This window comes from Lissotriton helveticus, chromosome 11 (assembly GCF_964261635.1).
Source record: "Lissotriton helveticus chromosome 11, aLisHel1.1, whole genome shotgun sequence".
Taxonomy (NCBI): Eukaryota; Metazoa; Chordata; class Amphibia; order Caudata; family Salamandridae; genus Lissotriton; species Lissotriton helveticus.
Window position 1 is genome coordinate 141,594,249 of NC_136072.1, and position 19,699 is coordinate 141,613,947.

At 42.2% G+C, this 19,699-nt stretch overlaps 1 protein-coding gene across 2 annotated transcripts in view; it reads right to left on the bottom strand.

The window, feature by feature from the left end:
* Positions 1–19,699, bottom strand: part of SI (sucrase-isomaltase) — a 645,776-nt gene that overhangs the window by 595,117 nt on the left and 30,960 nt on the right. The gene's annotated exons all lie outside the window — the stretch shown is intronic.

Below are 19,699 nucleotides of genomic sequence, written 5' to 3' on the forward strand. Positions count from 1 at the left end.
TCATGTACAGAATATGAAGATGGATTACGTTTTCTCGCTTGTTCCATAACGTATCCATAACTCTGACAATCCTTGATTCATGAACATTGCAACAAATCTAAGTAGCACAATAATAACATCTGTGTCATTTGCCAGTACAATGACTCAGTTGGAACAATATCAACTAGCCTGCTCAACATCTGGCACAAAACAAAAGTCATCTTCCTCCAACTTGCTGTTATGTTCTTGAACAATATGGCTCGTACCTTTTGAATATATCTTTGCAGGCACTAACTCCTCATTTAAAATCATTCCATTTGCAATAATTGAGAATGTAGTGTTCACTGAACCATCAGCAATGTTTTGGTGATTTAATATCTCCCGGTTCACCTTGTTCAATGTTGATGACCGGAATTTATTAAGTTGCACAGCTATAGGTGTTGTATTTTTGATGCAGGTAAGGTCAATTGTTCCACTTTGAGACATTTCTCTGAATCTCTCACATTCTGTGACAGATAGTTCAAGATAACTGTCAAAGACAATGTGCAGTTCCTACACGGTGCACACTGACTTTCATATCTGTAGAACAGTCATAACAACCTATCAAAGCTTTGCATGGATGAAACCTTGACTATTTGCAATTGTGACAAAGTCCACAACAACAGCAGTTTTCAATGAAGACACATTTTCGCATTGAATTCCTTCAGGGTAAAGTTTTTATTTTAGCTCTTGTACGAGTTTGTGCTTTACTGGTTTGGTTGCAGCATCTCCATCAAAAAGTATGTTTGTTGGAAGAAGACCATGTGAAAAAATGTCCTTGATAAGTTCACCCCTTTTGCTACATCCATCTCTCTATGTGCTTATGAAAGTTGATTTTTGTAACCTGTTTTGTAGTGGCTGGTTGGTTGAAACTCTTATTATGGCAATTTAAGAGTAGAAATGTAGCTTTAGTGATTATGTCAAACAGCTTTTTCTCTTTCATTACAAATCTCTCCTTCCTCAGTTCTGCGTATAGTTTTGATCCATGTACCATGACATCTAGTAGATGTGTCTTTATATCATTATCCACACCTTGTTTAGTAATAAAGTTTATCTAGGTCAGTCTAGGTCCACTCTCTCCCTGCAGCTCTGCTGTGCCATCTCTTGCCTCCAGAACCTGACCTCCTCCTTGGGAGGTTCGAGGCTGCTTCCCACTCCTGTGCCTGCTGCCCGCTCCAACTGGGACCAGGCTGCCTTCAACCACCGTAATCTTTCTCAGATGTTTTTTCTTTCTTAATTTTTCCCTGTTGTGCCCCTGTTATTGTGCCCATCTGTGTCATGCTCTAATTCCACCACTGTTTTTATTTTCTTGTGTCTGCCTGCTCCTTTCGCCTTTTGCCGCTGCTGCCCCTGCAGCCCCTACCCCCTAGAATTCCCCCTGTAATTACCCCGCTCTCGCCTCCCAGCCTCTCCTCCCTCTCACCTCCCCTACTTAATGGCAGCCACCATGCAGTTGTGCAGCAGACGCGCGCATCGGGCGCTCCACCGGCTCACCAAAGGCAAGCCCGTTTTTTGCCCGTCCGCAACGCGACCAGCACCAGAAAACTTGGACTTCCCACTACCCATTGCTACGACATCACCACCCTCCTCGCACTCAACCCTAGAAGACTTAGAGAATGCCATCATGCCTCGCCGAACATGACCCATGGCCAGTTCTCCTGCCTCCACTGCCGCCAGACCTTCACCGCCACCCCAGCAACCATGACTGCCAATGCCAGCACCAGCAACAACCTAAAATGCATTCTCCTCACCGTATGCTCCGTACACAAACATGCTATGGAAATCTGGAACCTACTCGACTCTCTCTCGCCAGATATCCCCTTCTCCACAGAGACCTGGACCAACGCATCCTCTGCCCCCGACATCAGCACAGCCATTCCAGACGGATACAAGATCCAGAGGAAAGACCGCCCCAACCACGCAGGAGGAGGCCTCGCCCTTGCCCACACGAGCACCCTCCGCCTCACCACCGCCAGCGAAACCTTCCCCTCCGCTGAACACCTGTACTTCCAGATCCAGACAACCCCCAGAGCCACACTCCGAGGAACCCTCGTCTACAGACCCCCCGGCCCCCGAACACCCTTAACCATCACCGACTTCATCGCAGCCCACGCCATCGCCTCAACAAACTACATACTCATTGAAGACCTGAACTTCCACCTCAACAACCCCAGTGACCCCAACTTCACTATCCTTTGTGACAACCTTACCAGCATCGGACTTAAACAACTAGTCAACACACTGACCCACAGTGTAGGTCACACCCTCAACCCCATCTTCACGGCAGGAAACAGCTTCCAATTCAGCCGCACAATGCAGCTTCCATGGACCAACCACAACTGAGTACACTTTGCCATCAACAAACCAAAGGCACCCAAACCAGCCCATTGCCCACCACGAAAGAACTGGAGCAAGGTTACAGACAAGCAACTTAACTCCACCCTCACCCGAGACAACCACACCTGGGCACCCAATGCAAACTACGCAGCCAGAGAACTCCACACCTGGATCTCCAACTGCGCAGACGGTCTCGCCCTGCTACGCAAACCTGACAGACAACGCCTCAGGAAAGCCATCTGGTTCACCACCGCTCTCCAATAAGCCAGATGCACCTGCAGACGCCTGGAGAAGAACTGGACAAACACCATTACAACTGAAAACCACACCATCTACAACGACGCCATGACGGACTACCACAAGCAGTTCAGAGTCACCAAGAGGAACTTCATCCACAACAAAATCCTGGCCAACTCCACCAACTCCAAGGAATTTTTCAGTGTCATTCAAGAAATCACCAATCCACGCAGTGAAGCAACAGAAATCCCCTCATCCCAAGACCTCTACGACAAGCTTGGAACCTATTTCCACCTCAAGATCAAAAAACCTCAACAACAACTTCATCAACCATCCACCAGGTGCCACAGATGGCTCCCTGCCCCCCAGAAGAACCAGCCAGCCCACCATCTCCAACTGGACACCAATCATAGCCAAAGACAGCGCCTCGACCATGAAAAGCATCCACTCGGGGGCCCCCACCAACCCCTGCACCCTCACATCTACAGCAGAGTGGCAGCCGCCATCGCACCCGACCTATACCGCTCCATCAACACCACCTTCAAAACAGGCACCTTCCCAGATGACGGAAAGTCAGACCCCTGCTCAAGAAGCCCACAGCTGACCCCACCGACCTCAAGAACTATCGGCCCATGTCGCTCCTCCCCATCGCTGCCAAAGTTGCAGAAAAAAACAGAAACTAACACTCTATATTGAAGAGAAGGCCATCCTCAAACCTGTCCCAATCCGGACTCTGAAGCAACCAAAGCACAGAGACCACCCTACTTGCCGCCACAGACGACATCCGCACCCTCCTGGACCAAGGCCACTCCACAGCATTCATCCGACTCGACCTATCAGCAGCCTTCAACACCGTCTCCCACCGCACACTAGTCGCAAGACTACACAACGCATGCATGCAAGGAACAGCCCTGGACTGGATCCAATCATTCCTCACCTGAAGAAGCCAAAGTATCAGACTCCAACCCTTCCTCTCTGGCCTCACGAAAATCAGCTGCAGAGTCCCACAGGGTTCATCCCTGAGCCCCACCCTCTTCAACATCTACATGGCCCCCCTCGCAGCCATCGTCCGACAACCCATCCTCAACATTGCATCCTATGCCAACGACACCCAGCTCACCCTCTCACTCACCAAAGACCCCCCACTGCCAAACTCAACTTCCAGAAAGGAATGAAAGATGTCGCAGTTAAGAATACCAACAGCTGCCTGAAGCTCAAAGCTGAGAAGATAGAAGTCCTCGTCCTCGGTACCACCCCTGCTGCATGGGACAGCACCTGGTGGTCGACAACCCTCGGAATCCCACATACCCCCTCAGACCATGGAAAGAACCTCAGCATGGTACTCTTCACTCACTATGAACCGACAGGTCAACACTGTCAACTCCAGCAGCTTCAACACCCTCTGCATCCTCCGCAAGACCTTCAAGTGGATGCCTCCTGAATCAAGGAAGACAGTCACCCACACACTCATCGCCAGCAGATTGGAATATGGAAATGCATTCTACGCCGGCATCAACAAGTCCCTACTACGCAAACTCCAGACAATACAGAACACCACCTCCAGACTCATCCTTGGCATCCCCCGACATGAACACATCAGCCAACACCCACGAAGTCTCCACTGGCTCCCCGTGGAGAAAAGAGTCACTTTCACAATCCTCACTCACGCCTACAAATGCCTATACAACAATGGTCCCAAATACCTCAACAACAGAATCAACTTCCACAAACCCAAAAGAAACCTCGGATCTTCCAACCTCGCACTTGCGGAAACCCCGTGCATCCACAGAGCCAAAGCAGGCAGAAGAACCTTCTCTCGCATTGCAGCCAAGACCTGGAACGTGCTACCAGCAGACATCAGACACTCCCCCTTCCTGAACAACTTCAGGAAGACCCTCAAGACCTGGCTCTTCGGCTAAACAGATCTGCGGACCCCACCTCAGTTCCTTGAGACCCTCACAGGTAGCGCGTTTACAATTCCCTGATTGATTGGTAGTTGCATAGGCTCAGTCATTTCAAATGCTCCCCTCTCTTTCCGACAAGTTCGTGGTGAGGAACAGTTTCATGATGGTCCATCAATTGTGAATTTATCATCTCTCTGAAAACATTGCAAATAGAAAGGACTTCATGGTAAAGTAGCTGCCATTGAGCATCATATTCACTTTTATGTGTGTGACCAACAATTCCTATGGAGCCTTTCTTTGATCTCTGGATCATCAGTTTCAGTTTCATATCTGAGCCATAGCATTGAAAATTTGCTCTCTGTCTTTTACCACAAAATGTCTTTGCATTAATTTTCTGTAGATGTGTGGTTTTTCCACCTCTAGTTTTTTCAAAATACCAGGACCCATATCTCTGGTAGGTAATGCAATCAAATTCATGAAACAAAGTAATCAGTGAGTCCACAGTCTTCACGTGCCACCAGTGGTGGCTCGCCGAGGGAGTGCTGCGGGCGGTGGGGGTGGGGAGTGGGCAGGCTGGGGGGGGGTAGAGGACTCCGACATACGGTGGAACGGAGTAAACTAAGTAAATGAACACAACTATTTACCTTGTGTGTGAGGCATCACCAAGTAGGCAATGCAATGCAGCGTACGCAAGGTAAATAGTCTTATTTATTTACTTAGTTTACTACGTTCCACCATATGTCGGAGCCCACTACCCCCCACCCTGCCCCAACCCCACCCTGTCCCACCACCGCGCAGCACTCCCGCGGCGAGCCACCAATGCGTGCCACTCCCAATCACCTTCCTAAACAGCATGTACCAAGATTTTCACTACAACTATCATGTGTAAAATATGTTCCCAGTACTTGCAAAGTTCTGATTTTTCTTCGCATTCTTTGCCAAACTATGAACTTTTTATGTTTTTTTATTTTTTTTATTGAGCAGAACAATCGGTACAGGACATACATTTCACAATCAATTTGGATTTTAATACATTTAAAAGCTTCTTAACTTGAACTTGGTGGCATATTTACTAGAAAATGTTGGAGCGCTGAGCTGTGCCAAATTTGGCTGTGACTTGCTCCAACATTTTCAAAATGCAGGAATACGGTGCACCCAGTGTTTCCCTTGGCTAGCCCAGGCACCCTGCTGCCATGTTGCAAGGGTACCTGCACTGTAGGTAGAATTGTTTATGTGCAGGAAGGTGTTCCTTTCTACACTTAAACAATCAATAATAGCAATTTGCACATTCTATGTGTGCTGCAGAATAGAGCAAGAGCAAAAAACTAGGAGAAAGTATTAATTTCTCCTCTTTGTGCCATTCTAACGCCTGGTATTCCATGGCATCATTTTTTTGATGCTGCCTCAGAATTGTAAATCTGAGGCAGCATCAAATAACAATGGGTGTTGCAGTGTAACACCCACAGAAATACCCATTGCACACCCCTTTGCCACAGAGGAGTGCAGCAGAAAGGGGCATATTTACATGGTCGCATTAAGTCACGCAAAGTGGCTTAGCGCCACCTCGTAAATATGGATACTGGTGCTATGCCACCGGAGCATTAAAAACATGGACCTCCAATGGCACTGAGGGCTTTTGGATATGCCCCTTGGTTTTCAGGTTTTCTGATTTTGGACTGAGTGTGTTGAACATTGCTTGGCTTTATGTTATGTCTTTTGAATGAAGTGCACCCTGTGCCTTGTTCACTTGTGGGATAAGATATTGAAAACCTAATTTGACATTCTTGTTCCAGAAAGCATTCCAACTCAATGTTTCTATAGCCTCAGATATGATGAGCATACCTTGTAACTAACGCACATAATGAGTTCTGCTCAATATTGACTGGACTGTTTTGCTTCCAATGATTTCAGCCTCAATACGTGCATTGTCTATGCCACATCCACTGAGATAACTTCCTGACGCAATATTTGTCATGTGGAAAATGCCCATCATTGGATAAAGATCATCAAATTCTCCTGGATTGTTCATAAATATGTCCGCTACAATATAGAAAACACCTTTATCACATAAAATTGTCAGGAGTTGCTGGTCTTCAAGTTGAGCACGCACATTTTGGACATTTTTTAGAGCTGTGTATACTGTTTAAGTTTGTGATTGGACATGGTATTACCGGTAAAAACCCAACCTTCTTCAGTAGGAGTGTATTATGAGAGATCAGATCCAGCCTACTTAGGTACTGGCTTTTCCTCATCCTTCAGTCAGCACTTAATAAGCAATATGATAAATTCAGCTAAATCAACTTTGCTTATAGCAGAGGATCCATCAGATAGAAGAAGATCCATGTCCTTAGCCACTTTTAAACTTTCTGGTAGAAGGGAACATGTTGATGGCTTGTAGTGATTTCGCACACATTTGCAAGGTAGTTGGGCTATAAGTTCGCAGCTTTGTTTGTTTATGCCTACAGCTGACATAGCTTGTTTTCCAGCAGCTAATTCATTGGTACTTTCTTAAAAAACACCATGGCAGTATCATGTGTGCAGGATGTTTCAGACAAAGAAGAGCTGTCTCCAAATTCAAAATTTTTAGGAGCAGCAATTGTAAAACCTTTCCTGGTAAAGTGACTTGGAAGTGGTGTGCTGTCGGGTTCACAAGATTTTACAGCATGAGCTGCTAACAAATTCCTGCTCTGTACTATGTCATTCTAACTTGTTGATGCACCAATCCTATTCGTTGAAGTGAATAGCGCTCTACTTTTGCAGTTTTCATAGATTGAATGGGCAGTCATCATGTGTAGCAGAATTTTTTTTTGTCATGATGTGAGTCATAAAAACGTGATTTGGAAAAGACAGTACATTTGCACAGCATAAGCCTGTAAGTTCATGGGATTGTCTTCCACTATATTACTTATATCCGCAAAGCCATCATCAATGTTGGCTGCTTCTGTTCTGAACTCAAGAATTTTAGTTTGTAACAGTTTTGTTTTGCTGATATTAAACAATGAGCTGATTTAATATCAATGCAGTAAAAAAATGTTAAGACAAGATCAGGCATTCTTGTTCACTCCCATGATTTACAGGCTCTGTGGCATCAAAAAACGTGTCATTAAGTCCAAAATCTAAATCTATCAGGACGTTACTTAAATGGTTCCTGCTGATTTTCTTGCATCCGATGATCTTATTTTGGCAGAAAGAACTTCAGGAACTTCAGCTGATTACACCATAAGTGGCTCATTCTTTAATAAGACTGACAAAAACTAATTCTGTCATTATACATTCTCGCCAGAAAAATCTTCATTTCATTATTATGGATCAATACAGTTTCATCAATGTTGACCATTATTTCTCTGATCTTACGGAGTGTAAACCTATAGCCAGCACTCAATAGTGGCTTTAACATTTAATTTGCGTTTTCAAAACGTGCAAACTTAACTGAAGGCTGGCAGTACATTGCTGCTGGGACTTCATTGTACATTCATATTTTTTAATGTTTGAATGAATGCAGTTTAGATGGGCATACAAATTCACTGCAAATACATTCTCCTCACTGTTTAGATCAGCTACTCGGCTTAAAACTTCATCTTGGAAGAAACTAGCTGCAGATAAAAACATGTTGGCCCTTTGAGACTCACATACTCTGTACTTTGTTCATTCATCAATCCCTTTGGCCCTTGTTCTGGATAAAGCACAGATAACACATTGAAGATGCTCTGCTTTCTCATCAGTTGATGGAGGTGGACGAGGGGTAACATTGATCTTCTAAGTGGATGGGAATTGGGTTTGGTTGTCATCACATTATCAGAAGACTGATTCTTGTTGTGATTCACTTGTTACTGCTATTATTTGACTACATTTTTCCAGACGTTTTCCATTGTATATGACTTATAGCACTTGTTCTTACAATGATATTTGATCCTCTCCACCCATTTTCAATCTTTGTGAACTTCGTCTTGCTGTATTTTTTCAGCATCTTGAACTCTCTTCTGTCCAACTGCAGTTTATGTTAGCTTTTGTTTTGGATTAGTTTGGTGTATGACACATTTTTCCTTGTTGAAGGAGTCCTCAGATTTTGCGGTTTGCAACAATCTGTCAGGAGGTAAAGATCCTCTGCTACCACCTGCTTCGCTCAGGTTTACAAATTTGAATCAACAGAAAATCCAAAACAAAAACAATATTTAAATACATTTCCAATATGATGGCTAAAACACATCTTTATAGAGCCAACATTTTGCTCTGAGGAGTTATTTCTATCGCTTTAAGAGTACATGACCCCCAAAACTTATTTTTTGTCACCAAAATGAGTATGTAAGTCTCAAGGTTCCTGAAATATTACATCATCGCTGCAGTACAACTGCAGTTTTTAAAAATGTCTTCTAGGAAAAATTTGGCCCGGGCTACCAATGTCTACCCAAGATAAATTACTTCCCTAATAATGATACAAAAACAAAAATCGAAATCTCTGGACAACAGTTTTTTTTTTGTTTTTTTTACAGGGATACATCAAGGGGCCAGGGCTATAAAAAGACAGACAACATTTGTGCCTCATGTTGCTTTATTGGTGTAACATTACACCTGTTTTGTTAATATAAAAAACAAGTGTGAAAGTGTGTTCAAGGAGTCATGGTACTCTACCCTTCCTTTAACCCTACAGTTCTATAAAATAGTGTTTAGATTATGTGTATGCTGCACATGCAATATTGGTCTTCACCATTACAATTCTCATGTGACATTGGGCATACTGTTACCTCTGAAATTAGGTACTTAACAGAAGGTCTTGTGTTTTTTTTACTGGGTTTAAACTCACACATTGATCTATCTGCCGTCATCCGGGATCAGGATCACTAGAGTGTTGTAGCTTGTACACTGATTGGCAGTATGCATGTGAGCAGCAACATGAATAAACAGATTTTTCTTATCACTTTATTTCTGTATTTATGTTTGTGATTTTCTTTAGCGGCCACATGGTCTGGGGTCATGAGAAAGGACTTCAATAATTACAATGCAAAATGATCAATCAGTTGCTGGGAGCAATGTCACAGCCTGCCTCAAGAGCCGATTGAAAGGGGTAAGAGCATCTGAACTTTAGCCTTCTAAAATTGCATGCACTTTAATTGTTAGCTTGTATTGGGCAATATGGAGTGCCACAGAGTAGTTAAAAGAACATAGGAGCCTGGGGTCAACCGGCCTTGCATGGAAGGTTTTTTGTTTTCTTCTGATCTCCATTAAATGTATATAAGGTTTACCTCACTTAAACCTATGGGGCAGTAAAGAACATTGGGTCCCGGGGAAAGAGGACCATGTAAAGAAGGTCTTTTTCTATTTTGACCTATTTGAACTGTACATGGTTTTAATGCAGACATTTTATTTTGATTAAATATAGAGTGTGCTAATATGCAATGTAATTTATAAAAGGAAATGATTGGAATTTTTTATGCACCACACTACACATATGTATTGCAATGTTTTTAATTAATCAAGTAATAAAACGGAATTGAATCAATTTGAGCACCAGCTACACAACAGAGCATTACATTAATTGGTAGTATCATAAAAATGTAGCAAAGGAGAGATCAAAAAGTCGCTTGAATGCTATATGGGGGAAGAGAGGGACGCCTAGGATATATCCTCCGGTCCTAAGCAAATATCACAACTGGGTATCCGAAGTAAAAAAGAGGGTTGGTTTTCAGAATTCCACATTCTTCTTTTGTTAGTTTGTTAGATCCTTACACACCCTATTGGAATCATGCTTCATCAATGGATCTCATCCTGATACCAAAAGACCAGGATAGGCTCAGACATGTTCTAGATTTTGGATAATATCAAACCAGGGTCTATTAAAATACCTTGCATCACCTAGGTATCCTTTTATTATTGGTGTTCCTGGTATACTTAAAAAAAGGGATTAGGAAGGGGGTCTGTGAAAACATTGGTTTACAAAAAGATGATGGACAGAATGTTGAACATGGTCAAACATTCACCCCAGTCACAGATCTGGGTTTAATCCTTTGTTATTTTGCTCGCCAAGCTATTCCAGTTTGGACCCAGCCATGTGCAAATCAGCCTCGACCCTGTGCCCCATGTGAACAGTCCAGCCCGAGCTTCCAGGCCAGATCCTCCCTGGACTGGAAAACAAGCATCCTGGGACCGTTTTTTGGGCATCAGCCTTCATCAGCCAGTCTAGCTTGAAACCAGTGGCGTAGCGAGCACAGGACCCACGTCTGGGCATACCCTTCCCACTTAGGGTGAAAATGCAACACAAAAAAGATGATGGACTGAACGTTGAACATTGTAAGACAAATATTGGTTCTACACCCTTAGAATAAAAAGTACATTTTGTAGCAATTGAGTAATATTGTTACTAGTGTTTAGTTCTGTTAGAACAATTACAAGCTAACAACCATGCAACAAGATTTAAAGTAAGCAAAGGTACAAATTTACGAATTGGGTTTGGTGTGTCCAAATGGCAAAGATATTTTCTATGATTCATTTATGAATATCAGCTTTTTACTCATTGTTCTTTGCAATTTTTCCAAACATGAGAGCAAATGGAGCACTTCAAAATTAAATAAAGTAATCTCTTTGTTTAGAAACCCATGGAACTGCAGAGAGAAGGACCATGTACAGCAAAGGGGTGGATAGAGACAGTGTAAAAGAGATCTAAGAGGTGTATCGAAGTAAATACAAACAGAGAAAATATGTGAGTGTGAGGTTATAGTTTGGTCACAGACACACTGACAGAAAATGATAATTTCACGTTTATTTTTGATTGGAAGGAATCCCCCAGAAACAAAATGTGCCCTAAGTGCATTTGTATTTTGTGTTTTTTGGATTACATTTTCACCTGAAAATATTCATTTATATCATTCACTCAAAAGCTACTGTGTGGCTGTGACCAAGTATCAAGTATATGTTCAGGGGAAAATGGGAGATCAAAACCACATTCACATTGTAGCTGGTAGGTTTTGGGCAATGCTCTAAAGTTGTTAAATTAGGTGATGGTCTTATGGTCCATCGGTTGTGTGTTTCATTCTAAGGAAGCACAACGTATAAGTGACTGTAAGAAACTGGGTTGATAAAAGAGGAGGGTAAGTACACACATACAAGAAACAAACACCATCCTTGTCAGGGTGATCCCTAAAACTCACTAAATTAGAAATGGGGGTCTCTAATTGGCAGAGGTAGGTCCCTATTTGTCCAAATAGGGACCCTTGCTTCCAGTCAGGGTAAGGAGATACACTTCTAAAGGAACCCCTGCTCACCCCTTTGGTAGCTTGGCACAAGCAGAGAGGCTTATTTTAGATGCAGTGTGTAAAGAATTTGAGAACATATACAGTAATACAGTGAAAACACTACAAATGAACACCACAACAGTTTAAAAAAATATGTAAACTGTATCTAAACCAAACAAGACCAAAAGACAAAAATCCACAATACAGCATTAAAAATATGATTCTTAAAAAGGTAGAAACAGTTCAGTTCCAAGAACATGTGAGATGCAACACTTTTCACACAAAGTACATTGGATGCTTCGCACACACAAACAAAAAGGGTTACAGGGAAGGTGATGCTTCGATTCATTACACTCAGGGAAGGTGATGCGTAGGTTCCTTGCTCCAGGGAAAGTGATACGACATTACCTTACTGCTGCGCAGGGGAGGTGATGCGTTATTTCTTTACCAGAGAGGAAGTGATGTGATGGTTTCTTACTGTGTGGGGAGGTGATGCCTCCGTTTCTTTCTGCGTCCCCCCAACGATGCGACCGACGTGACGCCGCGATGCGACGATCTGGGATGATGCGTGGGTTCTTGCATCAGAATCGGTGCAGTGAACTCTGAGATTGGTGCACTCGATGCGCGTGCAGCGATTTCTTCATCGATGCATCCAAAACAGGTTCCAATTGTCACGCTTCTCGAAGTTGTGTTACCTTTCCAGCCCCCAACAGCAAACAGCCTCCAGAGATCCAAAACAACAGCATGCACCTCTTAGCATGTCAGAACTCCAAACAAGGAAATTCAGGGGAGCTGGTGGTGAAGTCTTTCTGTCCCTGAGGTTTCAGAACAGGAGGCAAGTTCAGTTTCAAGTCCTTGGAGATCTTCCTTAAGCAGGGGACACAGCAAACAGCAAAGTCCTTTTCCTTGGAAGAAAGTAGCCACTGTAGGCCAACCCGACAGCAACCAGCACAAGGGCAGTATTCCTCCTCAGCTTCTCTGGCTCTTCTCCTTGTCAAAGGTTCCTATTGATTCCCAGAAGTGATATAAAAGGCTGGGGTCTGGGCCCCTCTTTTTGTGCAATACATCTCTTTGTTCTCTCCTGGCCCAGGGCTCTGAACCCAGTCCAAACCAGTTCTGGGAGCACTTTGCAAGTGCACAACAACCTCCATTGTCAGTGTGAGCCCTGCCTCCACACACACAACAGGGGGCGGAGCCATGATTGTGGAAGGCAGGCACAGCCCCATTCATGTGAAGGTGCAACTCCTCCTACCTCTCCAAATGTAGACCAGGCCTATTCAGCCTAGCGCTGACTCATCCAGACTCTCTGGAGCCACAGCATATCTCCAGCCGCTGTCACTCCAGACAGTCAAAACACATCCTAACAAAGGCCCACTGGATGGCTAAGCAAGAAAATACCTACTTTCTAAAAGTGGTATTTTCAAACACAGAATGTAAAAATCACACCCCCTACAGGATGCAATTTAACATTCGGAGTGCATGCATACTAAAATTAATTTTCCTATTTGGTTCCCATAGGCAGTTATGCTAATAAGAAGTTATAAACAAACTCCCCATTCTATCCTATGGGAACAGATAGCCTTCCAATAGTAAAAAATGAAATAAGAAGTATTATACTATCAGGACATGCCACACACATCAGGACATGTCCTACCTTTCACATACACTGCACCCTGCTACAGGGGTACCTTGGGCCTACCTTAGGGGTGACTAACATGTAAGAAAAGGGAAGGTTAAGGCCTAGCAAGTGGGTGCACTTACCAAGTCGACATAGCAGTACTAGACTGGCTCTGCAAATGGCATACCTGACTTGCATTTACAGGCTGCTTATGTGGGTGGCACAATCTGTGCTGCAGGCCCACTAGCAGCATTTGATTTACAGGACTGGGCTCACACAGTGCACTCTAATAGGGACTGACTAGTAAATAAAATCAGCCAGTTATGGAAACATCAATCCATTAATACAATTTACAGGGAGAGCATATGCATTTAATACTGATCAACAGTGGTAAACAGTTCAGTAACAGAAGGCCACAGAGCAACAATCTGGGGATAAACCAGCTGTAAAAGCCCGGTCTAACACTCAACTCACTATGGGACAGAGCAAACAGGCTTGACTAGGGGCAATGTGTAATGCATTTTTGCAATACCAAAATCAGTAAAAAGTCAAAACAATGCACTATAAAAATCTCAAATCAAATTAGAAAATTGGAGACATTTTAATGAATAAAATGACACAAATGGTAACAATTCAAGAAGGGGAAATGGATAAATGTATTTTAAAATTATAAATGACAATAGTGCCAAAAAGCTTAAGCACCAACCACATTCAGCTGGGCACTCTAAATTGGGACCAAGACATAATTTAAGGCTGACCACAATGGAGATCAGGTCGCATACAATGGTCAGGTTGAACCCAGTTGGAGGATTTACCTTAGTATTTAACACCTTAACCGTGGCTGTTATTTCGCGGCAGTGCAGCGGTTTTAATAAGTGGACGGGGCCGCGTCGGCCGTTGGACGTTCGCAGCACCAGCGAGGTAGTGCTCGCGACGGCCAAAAGCCGACGGCAGCAGGGAAGGTGTTAAAACTTGAAGATCAAAGTCTTCAGTAGAGCAAAGAACCAGTCTGCAGCTGAAGAGGGCTCACGTCATCAGTAAGCTATTAGATGCAGTCCTGGTGAAGCCATGGATGTCTAGAAGGAAAGCTTGGAGTGGAAGAATTTCCAAGGTTACCAAGGGATACAGGAGAAGTCTAGCCAGAGCCTGTGTGCCTACCCCAGAGATGTGGCCAGGGAAAAGAGCAGAGCCTGTGTACCCACCCCTGAGGTATGGTTAGCAAAATGAGCACTTCACTTCAAACCAGTTCAGGGGCAGCTCTCTCACCACTGGGATTGGTGCCATCTTGACTGTAACCATAAAAGGAGGCACCTCTTAAGATGTAATCTGACATCTGCCTGTGACAGGGAAGGCCCAATTGAAATAAAGTTTCAGGGCACCCACCAAATAGTCATGCTGCAAGAGGAACATAAACGTCTCTGCACACCCAGGCAGTTCTCTCTGCTTTGTAAGCAGTTTTCATATATGAGCTTGAGCACTCAGAGGCCTTCAGCTGGAAGCTAATACAAATTAGCCTCCGAAGGCTTTAGGCAAAGAAAAGGTTTCTAAATTTACTTTTTCTATAATATTTATAAAAAATCAAACTTCACCATTTAATTGGACTTTTAACAACTATTACAGTGGGTTCCTGATTGATATTTTGAGGTATTTCCAAGCCAAATATAGCATTATTAGATAGAATATTGCATTCCATTGTTTCTCCATGGAAGAGCCAGCCTTGCTACAGTGCAAATTAGCTTTTAGGGACTAGTCACTGCAAGGACATGTTTAACAGCAATTCTCTGCATGTTCTACTTTTAAAAACAGGCAGACTCCTATTCAGGATTGACTTCATAATATTTTAAAGGAAGGTTTAGACCGGTCACAGTGGTTAATGTGGACAGGTCGATTTGCAGTTTTTAACTGAAGTCACCGGCTACATTGCTAGGCTAGAAGACATGTTTGCATTGTCACTGTAGTGTATGGCACAATAGGTGCTGCAGTCCACTAGTGGAATTTAAGTTAAAGGCAATGGGCACCCCTTGTGGCATATACAAGAGGCCTATTGTTAAGTTAAATATGCCAATTAAAGTTATGCATATTGAACCATTTTAAAAGTTAGAGCACAGGCACTATTGTACTGGTTAGCAGGGGAAAGGTTCACATAATTCGACAGCTAGCAGAAACAGATTGGAATAAATCTGGAATACACCATACAAAAGAGTGTCCTCCAGTGATGAAATATGGATAGATTTCATCAAGACATGGATGCAGTGAGTCATTTAATTTCTTGAAATGGATGACATGGGTTCGGCTATAGCTAGAGACATTTCTAAATAAGTATGGCAGGAAATGGTCATAGACAGTTTTGAAAATGGGAGTGAGGGGTTTTAACTTTTCAAATATTAGCCATATTTTTGTCGGGACAACACAGGTTGTGTATGAAGTAGCTTGAACAGGATGGGGATTGACAAAGTTAAGGATTTTGTTAAATGTTGGGAAAGTGCACAGTAGGAAACTTAGAGTTAGACTACAAGAGCAATAGATATTGCTGATGTTTATTATATTGATTAGGTTTGACTGTGTGGAGTATGAGAAGAGTTCATTTTTCAGAAGGTTGGTAGGTTGCAAAGCACTGCGGTTGATCAAATGATGAAGAATTAGAAGTAATTTTTTTCATAACATACAAAATTAAAACATGTTATGTTACACAGGAATTTGCGAACATTCTAGTTAGAATGAGATTAAAGAAATATTGTTTGCCCGGGGTATTGAGGTGATGTCACCTCGGTTCTGATTTTGTTGAGAATCACTCAATGCAAGGCCACCGAGTGTTACATGGCAGAAAGGACACACGTTATTTGTGCCTCAATGGAGTGGAGATAAAAAGAAGTAACATTAATATTTTAGTGTGGTTGTCATAGAGCTAGTATGAGAATTTCAAAGAGGAAATAAAATTGTCACGTGATATAGGGTGCAGCGCAAGCTGAAAAAAGCAGAGAGCAGTGATAGCTATTCTTAATCCTTGAGACAGAATTAAATTTGGATATATTATAATGTAAAAAAATTCAGATAATTGTTTGCAAAATGCACAAGGTGGAAACTGTTAACTATAAACATCTACTTCACCTTAAATTATATGTATTATTACTCATTCACATTAAAATGTGGAGGATGAAGTAGATAAACAGACTTCAGTTGTTATCTAATTTCTCATGTTATATGTTTCAAAAAGACTCTAGAAGGATTGGAATGCTTTTCATTTTTTTTGTTATAAACCATTAGAAGCAGTAATATCAGCGTATCAGCTGCAGCATACATTAGCGTCAGAAATCCTTATGATTGCATACTCCATTTATATGTTCCATACTGAATATCATTGAAAACATCACCAACACGTTGTTTAAATTTCTATGGGCCACATGCATCAATGTAGGATTTTGCATTTCCTAAATTGCGAAAATTAAGGAATCGCAATTTAGGAATTGCAAAATCCTATGCATCAAGAAATCCTAAAGGTTTTTAGGATTTCTTAATTTTCGGTATTTGCGATTCCTTAATTGCGAATCGCAATTAAGGAATGGCATTACATTGATTCCTATGGGCCCAGAGGCCCATAGGAATCAATGCCGTTTTGCACTTTTTTATTTTGCGAATCCCATTTGTTTGATGCATTGCAAGGGTGCAGAGGGGGGTCCAAATTACCCCCCTCACGCACCCCTGAAATGTATTTTAAAGTGTATGTTTCACTCACACATGTCCTAAGGACATGTGTGTCTGTAACATGAAAGTTTAAAAAATGCATTTTTGAGCATTTTCATGACTTTTCGCAAATTACCACGAGGTTCAACCTCGTGGTAATTTGCACCCCCTAATTGCTAATTCGCAATTTGAAAAACAATCATGCATTGCTTTTAAGGAATCGCAAATTTGCGATTCCTTAAAAGCAATCGCATTTTTGGAAATCACTAAAAATAGCGAATTTCACAAAAATTTATGATGCATCCCAAAAACTTATTTAGGAATCGCAAACGGCCGAATTTACCGATTCGCACCGTTTGCACTTCCTAAATAGGTTGATGCATGTGGCCCTAAGAGACTTTAATTGCCATTCTAAAGCAGATAATCAGTAATTCCAATTTTGCAAGTTTTAGCAACAGAAATGACTATTCTAGATCTATCTGCTCTGTTATTGTAGGTTATATTCTATATGCTATACTGACACTGACAAGGTCACTACGTCTGATATTAGCATGTCCAATAGTATTTTGTTATTTAATGATGAGTCTGAGATGGATGAGTGGACAGATTTGGTGGGTGGATGGATTTGATGGAGTTACTTAGGATTGGTGACATTCAGAATATATGATTAAATGAATGCATGTGGGTAAATGGGTTCAGTAAAGAACAGGTGTTTGGGTGAAAGTATTGATGGATGGGCACAGGAGTGACCAGATGGACGAATGAATAGATGCATGGGTGGATGGATGGCTTATTGTTCAGAAGGGTGTTCAGATGGGGAAGTGAGCAAATGGATAGATAAAGATAGGATGGCAGTATGAAATGCAGCAGGAATTAAATACACTTGCCAAATATGTCAGGTGGCCCTGTGTAATTTACAAAACCCTCACCCAGTTTTATTCAACAAACCTTTGCATTTCAGGACATGTGTATACACTTTCACATATAAAAGTGTAGAGTTAAAAGTTCCAACATTAAAGGTGAGGTTCCATAAAAAGCCTGAACTGGCTAAGGGTTTCACACATGACAGCTGGAAGGTACCACACCTTTAATAATAACCTCTCCCTCCCCATTTTGTTTATCAGCGACAGAGCCCTGCATTATGGGTAAAATGATGTCAAAGTCTTGTTTGCCCCTATGCACAATACATTGATCATTATCCTCCTTCTAGACTAAGAAATATGGCATGAGTAGAAAAAGTGCTATGTCAAAAATGGATTAACCCACATCCAGCCACACATCCATTTCTCGTTATTGGGGTAGGTGGAACACTTAAGTTTGAAGGTTAGCAAGTGAGAGGAACTGAATGTATGTTGAAATATGTAAGTAGTTTACTTTGTTGATTTTCATCTCACCACATGCATGACACCATGTGTCAGCATTATGCAACACACTTGATAAGCAATCTTGACAATTTTACATATTTAGATTTCATCTACAACTCTGAAGCTATCTGAAGGACTCAATGTAATCAGCTGTACTTGTGCAATTGATTTATGCATATTAGATTATGAGAGGCCATCAAATCTAACAGGAAATACCAGGCTATAGCTCACTTAATGTAACCAACGTGCAATTCTGGAATGTCTAAGGCGTTGTCCTTACTTTTTATCAGAGTGGTTATCAGAAAGCAGGTGATCAGAAACTAAAACCCACTTTAACCAGTACTTTGCGATCAGGTGAGATGAATCAGCTATACTGAAGTGACTTTAAGAGTTTACTGCACCTACTATCAAATAACCATGAAAGATAATGTTTAGAGTGAAGATATTGTAGAAAGGATAAAAGCACAAAATAAGAGCAAACAAAATTCATTCCACCTTGGTTCTGTCACAGAAAGCTTTGCACTTATCAGTTAAGCGGGAGGAATGAAAAAAGAGACTCCCAAAACATTGATTTCCCATGCAAATTCCCCATAGGAAACTTTGCTCACCAGTACAGAAAATACTGCTAAATAGATTTACACCAAATTTGGCAGAAAACTAGAACTTTACTCCAAAAGTGTGCTTTTAGATTTTGTCTAAAATCTTTCAGCTGTTTTTGAGGCATTTGCATTAAAAGAGAGAATCGGGTTGGAAATAAATGTGTTAATGCTTGGAAAAAGTTAGGAACAGCGGAGTGGTTGGTACCCCAGAAGTCCTGCATTAACTACAAATTAAAAAAATGGTACCTTCTGGTTAGCCGAAGCACGTTTTACTCCCATTGACCATTTCATTACCATGGTAATGGTGCTGGTACTGGGTTACTGAGTGATCTGATTTCTTGCCATAACTGTAAACAAAATGTTGTGGCTGGTATTACAGGACTTGGGGACATGGTCCTCGTGTCCTGAAAAAAACTTTTGGAATAAGGGCTGAAGGGATCAGAGGGCCCAGAGGGTCACCCACAGAGATTGCAATTATCTTATTAGTGCTGTTGATACCGCAGTACTCTCTTGGACCCAACACAGCCCTCCTGTGAGGTACCCCAGTACTTATGTGGAGTCACTATTCTAGATTCCACCACAGGGTACCGCGGCCCAGTGCAAACTTACACGGTACTGCAGTACTATGGGGTTTACACCATGTGCCGGGTATGCCAGGAGTACTGCGGTACCCACATTATATATTTTTTTTTAAACAAAAAGAGAATGTGGGTTG